The sequence below is a fragment of the Oncorhynchus nerka genome, linkage group LG4 (assembly GCF_034236695.1).
Source record: "Oncorhynchus nerka isolate Pitt River linkage group LG4, Oner_Uvic_2.0, whole genome shotgun sequence".
NCBI lineage: Eukaryota > Metazoa > Chordata > Actinopteri > Salmoniformes > Salmonidae > Oncorhynchus > Oncorhynchus nerka.
This window is the reverse complement of record NC_088399.1, coordinates 70,740,679-70,755,116: the sequence shown is the minus strand read 5'-3', so window position 1 is coordinate 70,755,116 and position 14,438 is coordinate 70,740,679. Positions and strand designations below refer to the sequence as shown.

The 14,438-nt window shown below is 45.0% G+C and overlaps 1 pseudogene; it reads right to left on the bottom strand.

Annotated features, from left to right (window-relative positions):
* LOC115128534 (AT-rich interactive domain-containing protein 1A-like) overlaps positions 1-14,438 on the bottom strand; it is a 92,884-nt pseudogene that overhangs the window by 11,436 nt on the left and 67,010 nt on the right.

Genomic DNA, 14,438 nt, shown 5'->3' with positions numbered 1-14,438 from the left:
CATGACAGCCTGCTTGTTATTTTCCAAAAGGCACCTAAAGACTCTCAGACCATGAGAAACAAGATTCTCTGGTCTGATGAAAACAAGAATGAACTCTTTGGCCTGAATGCCAAGCGTCACATCTGGAGGAAACCTGGCACCATCCCTACAGTGAAGCATGGTGGTGGCAGCATCATCATGCTGTGGGGATGTTTTTCAGCGGCAGGGACTGGGAGACTAGTCAGGATAGAGGCAAAGATGAACAGAGTAAAGTACAGAGAGATCCGTGATGAAAACCTGCTCCAGAGCGCTCAGGACCTCAGAACAGGGCAAAGGTTCACCTTCCAACAGGACCACAACCCTAAGCACACAGCCAAGACAACACAGGAGTGGCTTCGGGACAAGTCTCTGAATGTCCTTGAGAGGCCCAGCCAGAGCCCGAACCCAATCAAACATCTCTGGAGAGACCTGGAAATAGCTGTGCAGCAACTATAAACAGCACAGTAACCACAAGAACCTCAAGAGACTGTTGAAACCAAACACTCTTTCACTCATCCATTTAAATCTACGTGACTATGTATAACTCAAACTGAGTCGGTATGGGGGAGGGAGGGGGGGGGGGGTGAAGTACTAGTTTGAGTATCCGGCACTGACCTGGGCTGGGGGGCTGACAGACAGACAGACACTGACCTGGGCTGTGGTGCAGACAGACAGACAGACAGACAGACAGACAGACAGACAGACAGACAGACAGACACTGACCTGGGCTGGGGGGCTGGATCTTGGGCTGGGTGGTCTTTTTGGCGTCAGTGAAGAGATCTGGGGGCGGGTCCTCGCCACGTTCGATCTTGCACTCGAAGGCGTACAGACACTGGATGTACTGCTTCTTCAGAGAGCTGGCGGCGCTGCTGGACGTGCCCACGTTCAGGTTGGTGGACAACTCCCTCCACTTCTTATTCTTGTTCACCTGGTGGGCGGAAGGAACGAATATGTCATGTTCTGGCATAGAACAACTCTATGCTGCTGTAGAAAAATGAAATGACAATAACACAAGATTATCAGGCAAATAATGACACGTCGGTGTACTAAAACAGAGAAATAATTCAATACTGCAACACAGGAACCACTGACCTGTGTGAGGCCGCCGATCTCTTTGACCGAGACGTAAAGTCTGAAGAGGTCCAGAGGTTTGCGTCCCACGGCGGGAAGGTTGGTCATGCCCGTGGCCTTCTCCTCAGCGAACGCCAGGTAACGGTCTACCCACGTCCTCCTCTCTGGCTCCGGACCCAGCTCATACAGACGAGTTATCTTCTCATTGGTCGTCGTCGAAGAGTTTGACTTCTGAAAGAGGGAGATGAGAGGAGGAAGAGGTGAGGATTTGGCTTGACATTCACCATTGACTTCAACTTACTTCCACTCACTACCTCATAGAAGTAGAATCCCAATCCCAGGTCAGCAATATTGAGTGTACCCATGAGGCTACCAGTCAAAGTGCCACGAGGGGCTTTGACATTCTAGGGATTCTATTTCTATGCACAAACACAGCCATGCAGCGCTCTCATTCTGACTGTATCATTCAGTACCACAAGTTAGAGACCACAAACCTTCTTTACCTTCTTGGTTTCAGGTTTGGGCGTGCCGTCCAGCTTGTTGTTAATCTTCTGGGCTGGGTTCAGTTTGACATCGATGCCAAACTCAGGGCTAGGAGCCATGCCTGGCAGATGGAGAACAAATCAGGGGGTAACATTTCAATCCAATATCAAATATCACATCAGATGATAATCCAAAACCAATCTTTTGTCCACTTGAGTTGGGTGATTAAAGAAAATGACCAGACACAACCACAGACCGGATATCTTGTCCAGACTCACCAGGTGTGTTGTTGGCCATGTTCCCTCCCATTGGCCCTCCTCCGTAAGGTCCTCCCTGGTTCATCATACCTTGCATGCTGTTGATGGCCCCCGGCCCAGAGCCATACGGGGGCCCTGCTCCCATCATCCCCTGGGGCATATTGGGGGGGTAACCTGGAGGCCTGGAAAGGTGGGAGGGGGAGACGACAACATAAATCCATTCACAATGGTTACGATTAGTGGTGTAACGGACCGTACGGATCACCCCCACGGTTCGGCACGCATGTGGACCGCGGATCAATTGCATTTTGGCTTCCCTGTCAAATATGATGACGGAAGAAGGGTGGTGGACATCACCACTACGGTGTGCAGGCATTGAGCCACAGAAAGCCGTATGATCATGGAAATACATGGCCACACATTTAAAGCGTCATCAGCCTGGTGTGTCAGTGACAGGAGCCAACTCAGCCAAGAGACAACAACTTCTCACCGTGACATCAGCCTGGTGTGTCAGTGACAGGAGCCAACTCAGCCAAGAGACAACAACTTCTCACCGCGACATCAGCCTGGTGTGTCAGTGACAGGAGCCAACTCAGCCAAGAGACAACTTCTCACTGCGGCATTTAAGCAGCCCTTTGCTGCAGAATCAGACCGGACAAAAGTCATCACCAAATCTACTGGGATGCTTATCTCCGCAGACATGAGGCCATACTCTGTTGTGGAAAACAAAGGGTTTAAAAATATGGTGAAAGTGCTTGAGCCACGCTACGAAATCCCCTGGCGCCCCTTCAGTAAGAAGATCGTGCCAGATCTGCATGAACAGGAAAATCTCAACATTGTCAATGAATTATCCAAGACATCATCTGTTGCTCTCACCACAGAGGAGTGGACCTCCAGGGTAACAGAAAGCTACGTGACTGTGACTGTTCACTACACAAATCAAATCAAATGTATTTATATATCCCTTCGTACATCAGCTGATATCTCAAAGTGCTGTACAGAAACCCAGCCTAAAACCCCAAACAGCAAGCAATGCAGGTGTAGAAGCACGAGAGGAGTGGACCTCCAGGGTAACAGAAAGCTACGTGACTGTTCATTACACCACAGAGTGGACCTCCAGGGTAACAGAAAGCTACGTGACTGTTCACTACACCACAGAGGAGTGGACCTCCAAGGTAACAGAAAGCTACGTGACTGTGACTGTTCACTACACCACAGAGGAGTGGGAGATGTGAAGTCCGGTGCTAGGAGCAGTAGCAGAGTGGAAGATAGCGAGCTTTGCACATGTGATCAATTTAGCATCCCAAAGGGGATTCTCAGGTAACCAGATGGAACGCCTCCTTGGGAGGATCAGGAAGGTGGTTTCCTTTTTCCACCGAAGCACAACAGCAAGAACTGCTACAGCTACCGACCCACAAGCTCATACACCATGTCACAACAAGATGGAACTCCACTTGACATGTTGGAGAGCCATCTTGAGCAGCAGGCAGCTGTATACTCTGCACTGACAGACAAGACCCTGGAAAAACATAAAGACATCATCACCTTGTCTGATGACGTGAAAGTGTCAGAGGAGGTCCTCCAGATGCTCAAACCCCTCAAAACGGTTACAACCCTACTGAGCACTGAATCTGCACTGTCTGTGTCCATGATCCTACCTCGTGAAAACAAGGATTCTACAATCCATGGTCCCAAGTGAGGAAGACAGCACCATCACTAGAGATGCCAAGGCTGCCATTAGAGAGGACCTGAAGCCCAGATACCCCCCTAATGTACAGGACTACCTTCATAGATCTACTGCACTGGATCCAAGGTTCAAGTCCATGTCTCACCTAGACCCTGCCCTACACCGGAGGACATACCGTGTTCTCAACACTGGCATTGTGGCCACTGAAGAGGTAATAAATGATAAGAGTGAATTACTGAAATAATAAATATACTGCAGTCTAATCTTAGTCTTTGCTATTGCTATTAGAATCAGCCATTTTTTATTTGGAATAATAATGGCTTTTATTAAATGTTATAGCCCACAATTACAGTTCCATGAAATATGAAAATAAATAATGAATTGGTTTAATAGATCAAGTCATTTTTTCTGCAAGGTCAAGCCACCGAGCTGACAGGAGCAGACTAGGAGGCATCTCCTCCACAAAATAATTCAGCCACGAAGGAGCTTTTCGGGGAGACCTTTATGAGCAAGGACATCATCAAAGAGGAGGTGGCATCCTACCAGGCAGCGAGCCTGGTGATCCACTGGCATGGTGGAAAAGCAATGAGTGTAAATACCCTCACATTGTCATGACGACAAGGTGCTACCTGGCAGTGCCAGAGGGTGTTCTCCACGGCAGGGGACAGAGTTACTGCAGAGGTCTCCCCTCTCCCCAGACTAGATCAACATCTTTTAGAAAAAGAATGAAGTTATAAGCTCAGATCTGCTTTTTCTTTCTTGTTGTTCTTTTGTTTGATGACATAGACACGGGCTATTTTTACATTCACTATTGTTCACAGGAAGAAGGTTTCATGCCTCATATTGCACTTTAATTTAACAATTGAGTATTTTATTTAAACATTGAAAAGTTCCTTGCTTGAAGTGTTTAAGTTATAAATGGAAAGAAAAGTTATAGTAATCTGATCTGAAAAACGATCCGATCCGGGACTCAAAACAGTGATCCGAAACCGTGAGTTTTGTGATCCGTTGCACCACTAGTTACGATACATGACGGCAATATTCAAAACATATATACAGAAGAATATCGTTGCTGTCGGATGATAACCTCGTAATGAAAATGTGTTCAAAATAGCTTCTAAAGTTTCATAATTGTACGTTCGTCAATGGAAAAATATGGCAGTTTTTCCCATTTCCTGAAAAGATTGTGTTGGAAATAAGAGGCTTACTGTATTTCTCATCCCTCCCTTTTTTTACAGAGGCCCACTTCTGCCTAGTTGTCTCCACTCCTTTCTTCCTTCTCTGCTCAACATCGTCAGTGAACACTTGGGTTGCACTCAGTAGGGCACACGAAAGCAAAACGCTTGATTCTTTTTAAAGAGTATTTCTTTCTGTTTCAAAATGTTTTACTCCCTACTGAACAGGGTCTTACCTCGTGATGTACACGTCTGTTTCCGGCCTGTCTTTACATGTCTGTCTGTCTCTGTGGCTAATGTCTTTCTCTCTGTGCTTCTCTGCTTGGAGACTCAGCTGACTTCCTGACTGAACAACGGTGTGACTCTCTGCCTGGATCACTGTTCTCATAAGCCACCTCTCTGTCCCTGTGTTCCCCTAGCTCGTCTACATCTTAGTTGGCTGGCTCACACCTGACCTCTCCTCTCACACAGCAGAGCCTGGGAGTGGGAAGAATCAAACAATGGGTTTTTCAGGGTCACACAAACACACAATTTCCAACAAAGAGATGAACCTTGTAATATTGAACAGCGCTCGCCGCTGACCTTTCTCCTAAAGCAGTAAAGAAGTGCAGACCAGGCAGCCTACCTGTTGAGTATAGAGTTAGCTCCGTGGTGCATGGCAGAGGCTGCATCTGGAGGGCCCCCGGGGCCCTTCCTGTTCATGCCTGGAGGGGGGCACATCCCAGAGGTCACCTGTGGAGGTATGCCGGGGCCCATGTTGGGGCCCATCCCGGGGCCGTAGGGGCGGGCAGCCATCTGACCCGGACCCATCCTGCCAGGGGGCATGCCTGCATACGGCGCCCCACCAGCCTGGCCTGGCATGCCGCCCGGACCACCAGGGTAGTTGGCGTTGGGCATGCCACTGTAGCCGGGCTGTCTGGGGTAACCTGGAGGGTGGGGAGAGAGACAGAGAGACATCCAGGGACTGTTCAGAAGGGCAATGGTTTTTATTATTGGACAAGTCCATGTAGTACCTCCCTGTTTCACTCGGTTTCAAAACGTTGAATTTTTACTGAATAAAACCCAGGTCTTACGCTAACACAGCAAGAGTCCTAATCCTAAACGGGGCCTTGATTGAACCAAAATCAGGAAACGGACTTAACAGATAGGCCTAATATTTGAGTTTAAAAAGGAGGCTTTTAATCAAGCAAATAGATCGATACCTGTGGTGAAGCTTTAGGCCCGATGTATGTAGCCTGTGGTGAATCTAGACCTAGCCTGCCTCTGCAACCGTCTAGCCTCCGGCATATAGAAACCTGGCCGGGAGTTTCAGTGGTCCACATCTACAGATCTCTCTCTGTTTCTGTTCTGACAGGCTAGCTGATGAAACAGGGTGTAGATGCTGGAGTCCGATTCGATGAGTAATCCATCTCAATACTTCTTCAAAGCCCGTGCAGAAAGCCCTCTGAGGGATGCAGCTTCAAAAGGTTCGCTGTGTCTAGGCTACCTCAGAAACGCCGTGTCTAGGCTACCTCAGAAACGCCGTGTCTAGGCTATCTCAGAAACGCCGTGTCTAGGCTATCTCAGAAACGCCGTGTCTAGGCTACCTCAGAAACGCCGTGTCTAGGCTACCTCAGAAACGCCGTGTCTAGGCTACCTCAGAAACGCCGTGTCTAGGCTACCTCAGAAACGCCGTGTCTAGGCTACCTCAGAAACGCCGTGTCTAGGCTACCTCAGAAACGCCGTGTCTAGGCTACCTCAGAAACGCTGTGTCTAGGCTACCTCAGAAACGCTGTGTCTAGGCTACCTCAGAAACGCTGTGTCTAGGCTACCTCAGAAACGCTGTGACCACTGTAGGATGACAATTGAAAAATCTTTTGAAAGATTTGGATGTTCTGATCTTTTTATTAACGGTCCAGAGAGCAACACTAGGCTGTAAGAGAGGAAGAAAGGAGAGAACAGTGCCCCTCTACTAGCTCAACTATCACTTTACAAATCAGGACGAGCCCTGTGTGTATGTCTACTGGCTCCTACTACCAGTAGCCATTTTTTTTTTTTTACCTTTATTTTACTAGGCAAGTCAGTTAAGAACAAATTCTTTTTTCAATGACGGCCTAGGAACAGTGGGTTAACTGCCTGTTCAGGGGCAGAACGACAGATTTGTACCTTGTCAGCTCAGGGATTTGAACTTTCAACCTTTCGGTTACTAGTCCAACGCTCTAACACACGTGGCTCCTACTACCGCGCTTCAGGAGGATCATACTTTCCCTGTTGACGCGTTCATTTCCCCTTCTCTTCCTCCACCCACTCCTTTCACTGAGCTGGGAGAGAATTATTCAGCAGCTCTTGGAGGACATTGTAAAAGGGATACTTGGGGATTTTGGCAATGAAGCCCTTTATCTACTGACCCAGGGTCAGATGAACTGGTGGATTCCATGTTGATGTCTCTGCATCCAGTATGAAGGAAGTTACAGGTAGTTCAGCGAACCGATACTATAGCGATACTAACTATAGCGACCATAACTATAGCGACACTATGGCGATACTAACTATAGCGACCCTAACTATAGCGACACTAACTATAGCGACCCTAACTATAGCGACCCTAACTATAGCGACACTAACTATAGTGATACTAGCTATACCGATACTAGCTATAGCAATACTAACTATAGCGACACTAACTATAGCGATACTAACTATAGCGAAACTAACTATAGCGAAACCAGGAAGTGGGACATTTCTTGGCCTATCCAATATACAGTGTCTATGGGGTCATATTGCACTTCATAAGGCTTCCACTAGATGTCAAGTCTTTAGAACCTTGTTTCAGGCCTCTACTGTGAAGTGGGACAGAATGAGAGCATGGGTCTGCCAAAAGGCCATGTGCTCAGTCAGGCGTGCGCCCGTGAGAGTTAGCTCCGTTCCCTTTCATACCTAAAGACAAAGGAATTCTCCGGTTGAAACATTATTGAAGATTTATGTTAAAAACATCCTAAAGATTGATTCTATACATCGTTTGACATGATTCTACGAACTGTAATATAACTTTTTTGACGTTGTTTGGACCTATTGCCTGCGCATTTGGATTACTGTACTAAATACGCAACCAAAAAGGAGGTATTTGGACATAAATGGTGGACTTTATCGAACAAAACTAAAATTTATTGTGGAACTGCGATTCCTGGGAATGCATTCTGATGAAGATCATCAAAGGTAAGTGAATATTTATAATGCTATTTTTGACTTCTGTTGACTCCACAACATGGCAGGTATCTGTATGGTGGCGGAGCGCTGTACTCAGAATATTCCATGGGGTGCTTTTTTGAAATCTGACACATCGGTTGCATTAAGGGGAAGTATATCTTCATTTCCATGCATAACAGTTGTATTTTCATCAACATTTATGATGAGTATTTCTGTAAATTGACGTAGCTCTCTACACTTTCACCGGATGTTTTGGAGGCAAAACATAACAACGCGCCAATGTATACTGAGATTTTTGGATATAAATATGCACTTTATCAAACAAAACATACATGTATTGTGTAACATGAAGTCCTATGAGTGCCATCTGATGAAGATCATCAAAGGTTAGTGATTAATTTTCTCTATTTCTGCTTTTTGTGACTCCTCTCTTTGGCTGGAAAAATGGCTGTGTTTTTTTGTGACTAGGTGCAGACCTAACATAATCGTTTGGTGTGCTTTCGTCGTAAAGCCTTTTTGAAATCGGACACTGTGGTGGGATTAACAATTATCTTTGGTGGTGTAAAATACATGTATGTTTGAGGAATTTTAATTATGAGATTTCTGTTGTTTGAATTTGGTGCCCTACACTTTTACTGGATGTTGGTCAGGTGGGACGTTAGCAGGTTAGTCTCCTTTTAACCTCTTGCTTCTACTCGGGACGCTTGCGTCCAATCTAGAGCTCTGGAAATGCAAATGCGCTACGCTAAATGCTAATAGTATTAGTTAAAACTCAAACGTTAATTAAAATACACATGCAGGGTATTGAATTAAAGCTACACTCGTTGTGAATCCAGGCAACAAGTCAGATTTTTAAAATGCTTTTCGGCAAAAGCATGAGAAGCTATTATCTGATAGCATGCACCAATACACTACAACACAAAAGCACAGCAGGGGACGTAAACAAAATAATTAGCATTTCGGCGTTACACAAACCGCACAATAAAATAGAAAACATTCATTACCTTTGACCATCTTCTTTGTTGGCACTCCTAGATGTCCCATAATCACTATTGGGTCTTTTTTTAGATTAAATCGGTCCATATATAGCCTAGATATCGTTATATGTAGACTGTGTGATCAACGAAAAAAAACAGCATTTCATAACGTAACGTCATTTTTTAAAATTCAAAAAGTCGACGATAAACTTTCACAAAACACTTCGAAATACTTTTGTAATGCAACTTTAGGTATTAGTAAACGTTAATAAGCGATCAAATGAATCACAAGACGAAGTATATTCTATAGCTGTCCGTCTGGAAAAATGTCCGGCTAGAAACTCAACCAAAATATCCGGTCCTAGACCTGAAGAACTGCGCTGCCTTGCATCTGTTTGACCAAGAAACAAATCTAAGGCAAATGACAAGACTCTAGACACCGTGTGGAAGCTGTAGGTACTGCAACCTCAGCCTCATTAATTGTGGTCCACCTTTATCAATGGGTTCAAGTCGCGCAGCAATATATTTTTCCATTTTCAGTGATCAGTTTTTCCTGCGCTTTCCGATGAAACGCACGTTATGTTATAGCCACAGCCGTGATTTAACCAGTTTTATAAACGTCTGAGTGTTTTCTATCCACACATACTAATCATATGCATATACTATATTCCTGGCATGAGTAGCAGGGCGCTGAAATGTTGCGCGATTTTTAACAGAATGTTCAAAAAAGTATGGGGTAGGAGTAACAGGTTATTAACAGGTTAGTCTCCTTTTAACCGGTTAGTCTCTTTTTAACCCGGTTAGTCTCCTTTTAACCGGTTAGTCTCTTTTTAACCCGGTTAGTCTCTTTTTAACCCGGTTAGTCTCCTTTTAATTTCTTGGATTTAGGGGGCGCTATTTTAATTTTTGGTCACGAAAAGATGCTCGACTGTGCATATAATTGACAGCTTTGGAAAGAAGACACTCTGACGTTTCCAAAACTGCAAATATATTGTATGTGAGTGCCACAGAACTGATGTTACAGGCGAAACCCAGATAAAAATCCAACCAGGAAGTGCCGCATTTTTTGAAACCGCCTCATGCCAATGACTCCTTATATGGCTGTGAATGAGCTATGAATGAGCTTACATTTTCCACGTATTCCCCAAGGTGTCTACAACATTGTGATGTCTTTTTAGGCATTTCCATTGAAGAATGGCTGTAAGGGACCATATATAGCATGTGGTCACATGGTGTCTCCCGCAGAAAACCTTGCGTAAAATACTGAGGTAGCCATTTTTCCAATCGCTTCTTATGAGAAACCAATTGCCTCGACGGATATATTATCGAATATATATGTTAAAAACACCTTGAGGATGGATCCTAAACAACGTTTGCCGTGTTTCTGTCGATATTATGGAGCAAATTTTGAAAAAAGTTTGGCGTTATAGTTGTAGCATTTTCCGGTCAATTTCTCAGTCATGCATGATGAAGAAACGGGAGCTATTTCGCTTACAAAAATAATATTTTGGGAAAAAAGGAACATTTGCTATCTAACTGGGAGTCTCCTGAGTGAAAGCATCTGAAGTTCTTCAAAGGTAAATTATTTAACCTGTTGCTTCTACTCGGGACGCTTGCGTCCCAACTAGAGCTCTGGAAATGCAAATGCGCTACGCTAAATGCTAATAGTATTAGTTAAAACTCAAAAGTTCATTAAAATACACATGCAGGGTATCGAATTAAAGCTACACTCGTTGTGAATCCAGGCAACAAGTCAGATTTTTAAAATGCTTTTCGGCGAAAGCATGAGAAGCTATTATCTGATAGCATGCAACACCCCAAAAGACCCACAGGGGACGTAAACAAAATAATTAGCATTTCGGCGTTACACAAACCGCACAATAAAATAGAAAACATTCATTACCTTTCACCATCTTCTTTGTTGGCACTCCTAGATGTCCCATAAACACTATTTGGGTCTTTATTTCGATTAAATCGGTCCCTATAAAGCCTAGATATCGTTATATGTAGACTGTGTGATAAACGAAAAAAACATTGTTTCAAAACGTAACGTCATTTTTTAAAATTCAAAAAGTCGACGATAAACTTTCACAAAACACTTCAAATACGTTTGTAATGCAACTTTAGGTATTAGTAAACGTTAATAAGCGATAAAATTCATCAGGAGGCGATGTAAAGATCATTAGCTGTCCGTCTGGAAAAATGTCCGGCTAGAAACTCAACGAAAATATCCGGTCCTAGACCGGATTAGATACGGTGTCCTGCATGTGTTTGACCAAGAAAAAACTCGAAGGGAAATGACAAGACTCTAGACACCGTGTGGAAGCTGTAGGTACTGCAACCTCAGTCAATTAATTGTGGTTCACCTTTATCAATGGGATCAAGTAGCGCATGGATATATTTTCCCATTTTCAGTGATCAGTTTTTCCTGTGCTTTTCGATGTAAATGCCGTTCTGGTAAAGCCACAGCAGTGATTTAACCAGTTTTTTAAACGTCTGAGTGTTTTCTATCCACACAGACTAAGCAAATGCATATACTATATTCCTGGCATGAGTAGCAGGGCGCTGAAATGTTGCGCGATTTTTAACAGAATGTTCAAAAAAGTAGAGGGTCGACTGAAGAGGTTAATTTGGTTGCTTTTCTTATTTTCGTGAAAATGTTGCCTGCTGCCAGCAGAGCCTAGCATAGCATTATGCCATGATAAACTTACACAAATGCTTGTCTAGCGCTGGCTGTAACGCATATTTTGAAAATCTGAGATGACAGTGTTGTTAACAAAAGGCTAAGCTTGTGTTTGAATATATTTATTTCATTTCATTTGCGATTTTCATGAATAGGAAAAGTTTCTAGGGGTATTTATGTCCGTTGCGTTATGCTAATGCATTTGAGGCTATGATTACGCTCCCGGATACGGGTTTGCTCGTCGCAAGAGGTTAACCGGTTAGTCTCCTTTTAACCGGTTAGTCTCTTTTTAACCAGGTTAGTCTCCTTTTAACAGGTTAGTCTGCTTTTAACCAGGTTCGTCTCCTTTTCAAGAGAGACCTGGAATCGTTAAGCGGGACAGAACCAACTTAATGATTTCATTGTGTACAAGCTGTGTACGGGGCCTCACCTTGTGGTCCGTACTGTCCACCCTGAGGGCCGTAGTTCCCCATGGAGTTGTTCTGAGGGTAGGGCCCCATCCCAGGAAGTATCTGGCCTCCCGATGACTGGCGAGGGGATAAGGCGGAGCCAGGTTGCTGCGGCGACCCGTGGGGAGGCATCTGGGGGTTACGCATGTACACTACAAAAGACAGAGAGGGAGAGATGGAGAGGAAAAGGTTAGCTATACTCTTTCATTTCCACACAGCAGCCATACAAGTGTAGTTCCATTTCCTAAAACCCTATCAAGGTCGGGTGTTGAATGTCAGTCAGTCCTTATCCAAACAAACCATAAGAAAGAAAGGTGATTTGTAGATCGTTCAGGCTGCAGTCAGGGTAGGCGATCTCAAACGCCACCTATATCTTTTCATACTCACCCCTGTCCTGGCCCATGGCTGACTGGCCCATGGATGTGTGGAGAATGCCGTCTGAATGGACGCTGGGCGGCCGGGGAGGCATCTGGTTACCTGCGTGATGACATCAGAGAGATTCAGACACACGCTGGGAATCATAAAAAACAGACCATGCTTGTTTCGTACAACAAACGCTGTGGTTTACACCAGCTTAAGGAAGCTGGACGTGTACTATGTGGTAGATTACTGCTTCTCTCTGGAAACCAGTGGCTCTATCATAAGTGTGTGTAGCTCTATTCTCTCTCTCTACCCACCTGGCACAGCAGCAGGTGAGAGGGGCCCGGAGCGCGAGGGGGTGACGCTGGCAGCAGGGGAGCCCACGGGGGAGGGGGAGGGCCCGCGGATGCCAGGCAAGTGGGGCGAGGTGTGAGGGGAGAAGGGTGACTGGGCGGGGTTACTCTGTTCCCCCTGGCTACTGGACACCCCCGACGTGCTGACCCCCGGACTCAGAGCCCCCTCTGTACCCGTCGGCAGGTCATCTATGGAACCAGAGAGGTCCTGGAACAAGAGAGAGGGGAGAATTAGAACCACTGAATTAAATAGAACACTAGGAAGTCTGACTGGAGAGACAGGATTCATTTGGAACATTTTGGTTACACAGCGTTAATGTTCACCTGGCTACTGAGGGTTGAACAGCTCAGACATATTGGGCAGCAAAAGTCAACAGTCACCTCATCTGTCCAAAGTCTACAGAGAGGATCCACATGACCAGAGTCCAGCAAATAAGACAACAGACCGGGGATTTCGTTAGCCGCTAAAATGTTGGCTTTGTGCGTATTAATTTTTTCAAATCTGAATTAAAATGTAAAAGTTAAAATTCAACTAATGCGTGAGCACCAGCCGCTGCCATATAGACACATTGATACACCGTAATCATTGACGGCTGAATAGTCTGAATGAGAGAATGGAGGAGACGGCCCAATGCAGCTGTTGACCTAGAACTTCCGCTGTCAACTAAGTCAAAATACATAAGGCTGACAACAACAACAAAAAATGTTGAAAATATATGGATGAAAATGCTGGTAGTCTCAAACAAATTCACCCGTCTCCTCAGCCTGTCTGCCTTTCTAGATCTGTCTTGACTTGACCTATCAGGAGTGAAGTGCAACATTGTATCAAATCAATCCCATGGACCATGCCAGAAGCCATCTCTAGGGAAGTTGCAACATAGTATCAAGTATCCCAGACTTCCCAGCACCAGAGCTCGGGAGAGACCGTTGTCTTTGCTGAAGGTATTTTATGATGTTGATATGATGCTATTTTGTGCTTTCACACCGAGGCTTGGTTATTAGTGGTGGATGTGGTGAGATAAGACAAACATAAATCCCCAAATGGGCATTTTCAGGACAGAGACACATCTTCGCCACACACCCCTACCCTTCTTGTCTCAACATTTTAAAGATGATACACACAAGACACATTACCGCCGCACCTATTTCAGATGCTTTTCAGTGACAGCGACAACCCAGTCACCAGCGAGGCCTTCTGCCAACGCCGCTGTCAATGAAAGAAACCCACATCCTGTTCTATTGGTTTTCATAACAACTCTCTTTCCTTGTCCTGAAGACAAAGACACAATCCCCGTCATATTACCATGGCAACCCTTCCTAGTCGTTGCATCTTTAGATTCAGCCTCTTCCTGAATGTGACAGATGTTTTATTTCGGTCATATACCTCAGGTGCGGTGTTTAGAACGGAGTTGTCCGCCAATTGTATTTTGTCAAATGTTTGAAAATGATGTTTTATTGTCCTCTTCATGTCGGGAGTTGCATGGTTTGTTAAGATTAATTGCCGTAATTTAAATATGACTTCTGTCATTCTGAGCATCATGGGTGCATATGCATATAGGCCCGGCAAATGTCAAATATGGACGGATACGTTGTCCGTCAAATATGGACGGATACAACCCTGCTACAACCCTGATACAACTCTGATACAACTCTGATACAACCCTGATACAGCCCTGCTACAACCCTGATACAACCCTGATACAACCCTGATACAGCCCTGCTTACAACCCTGATACAAC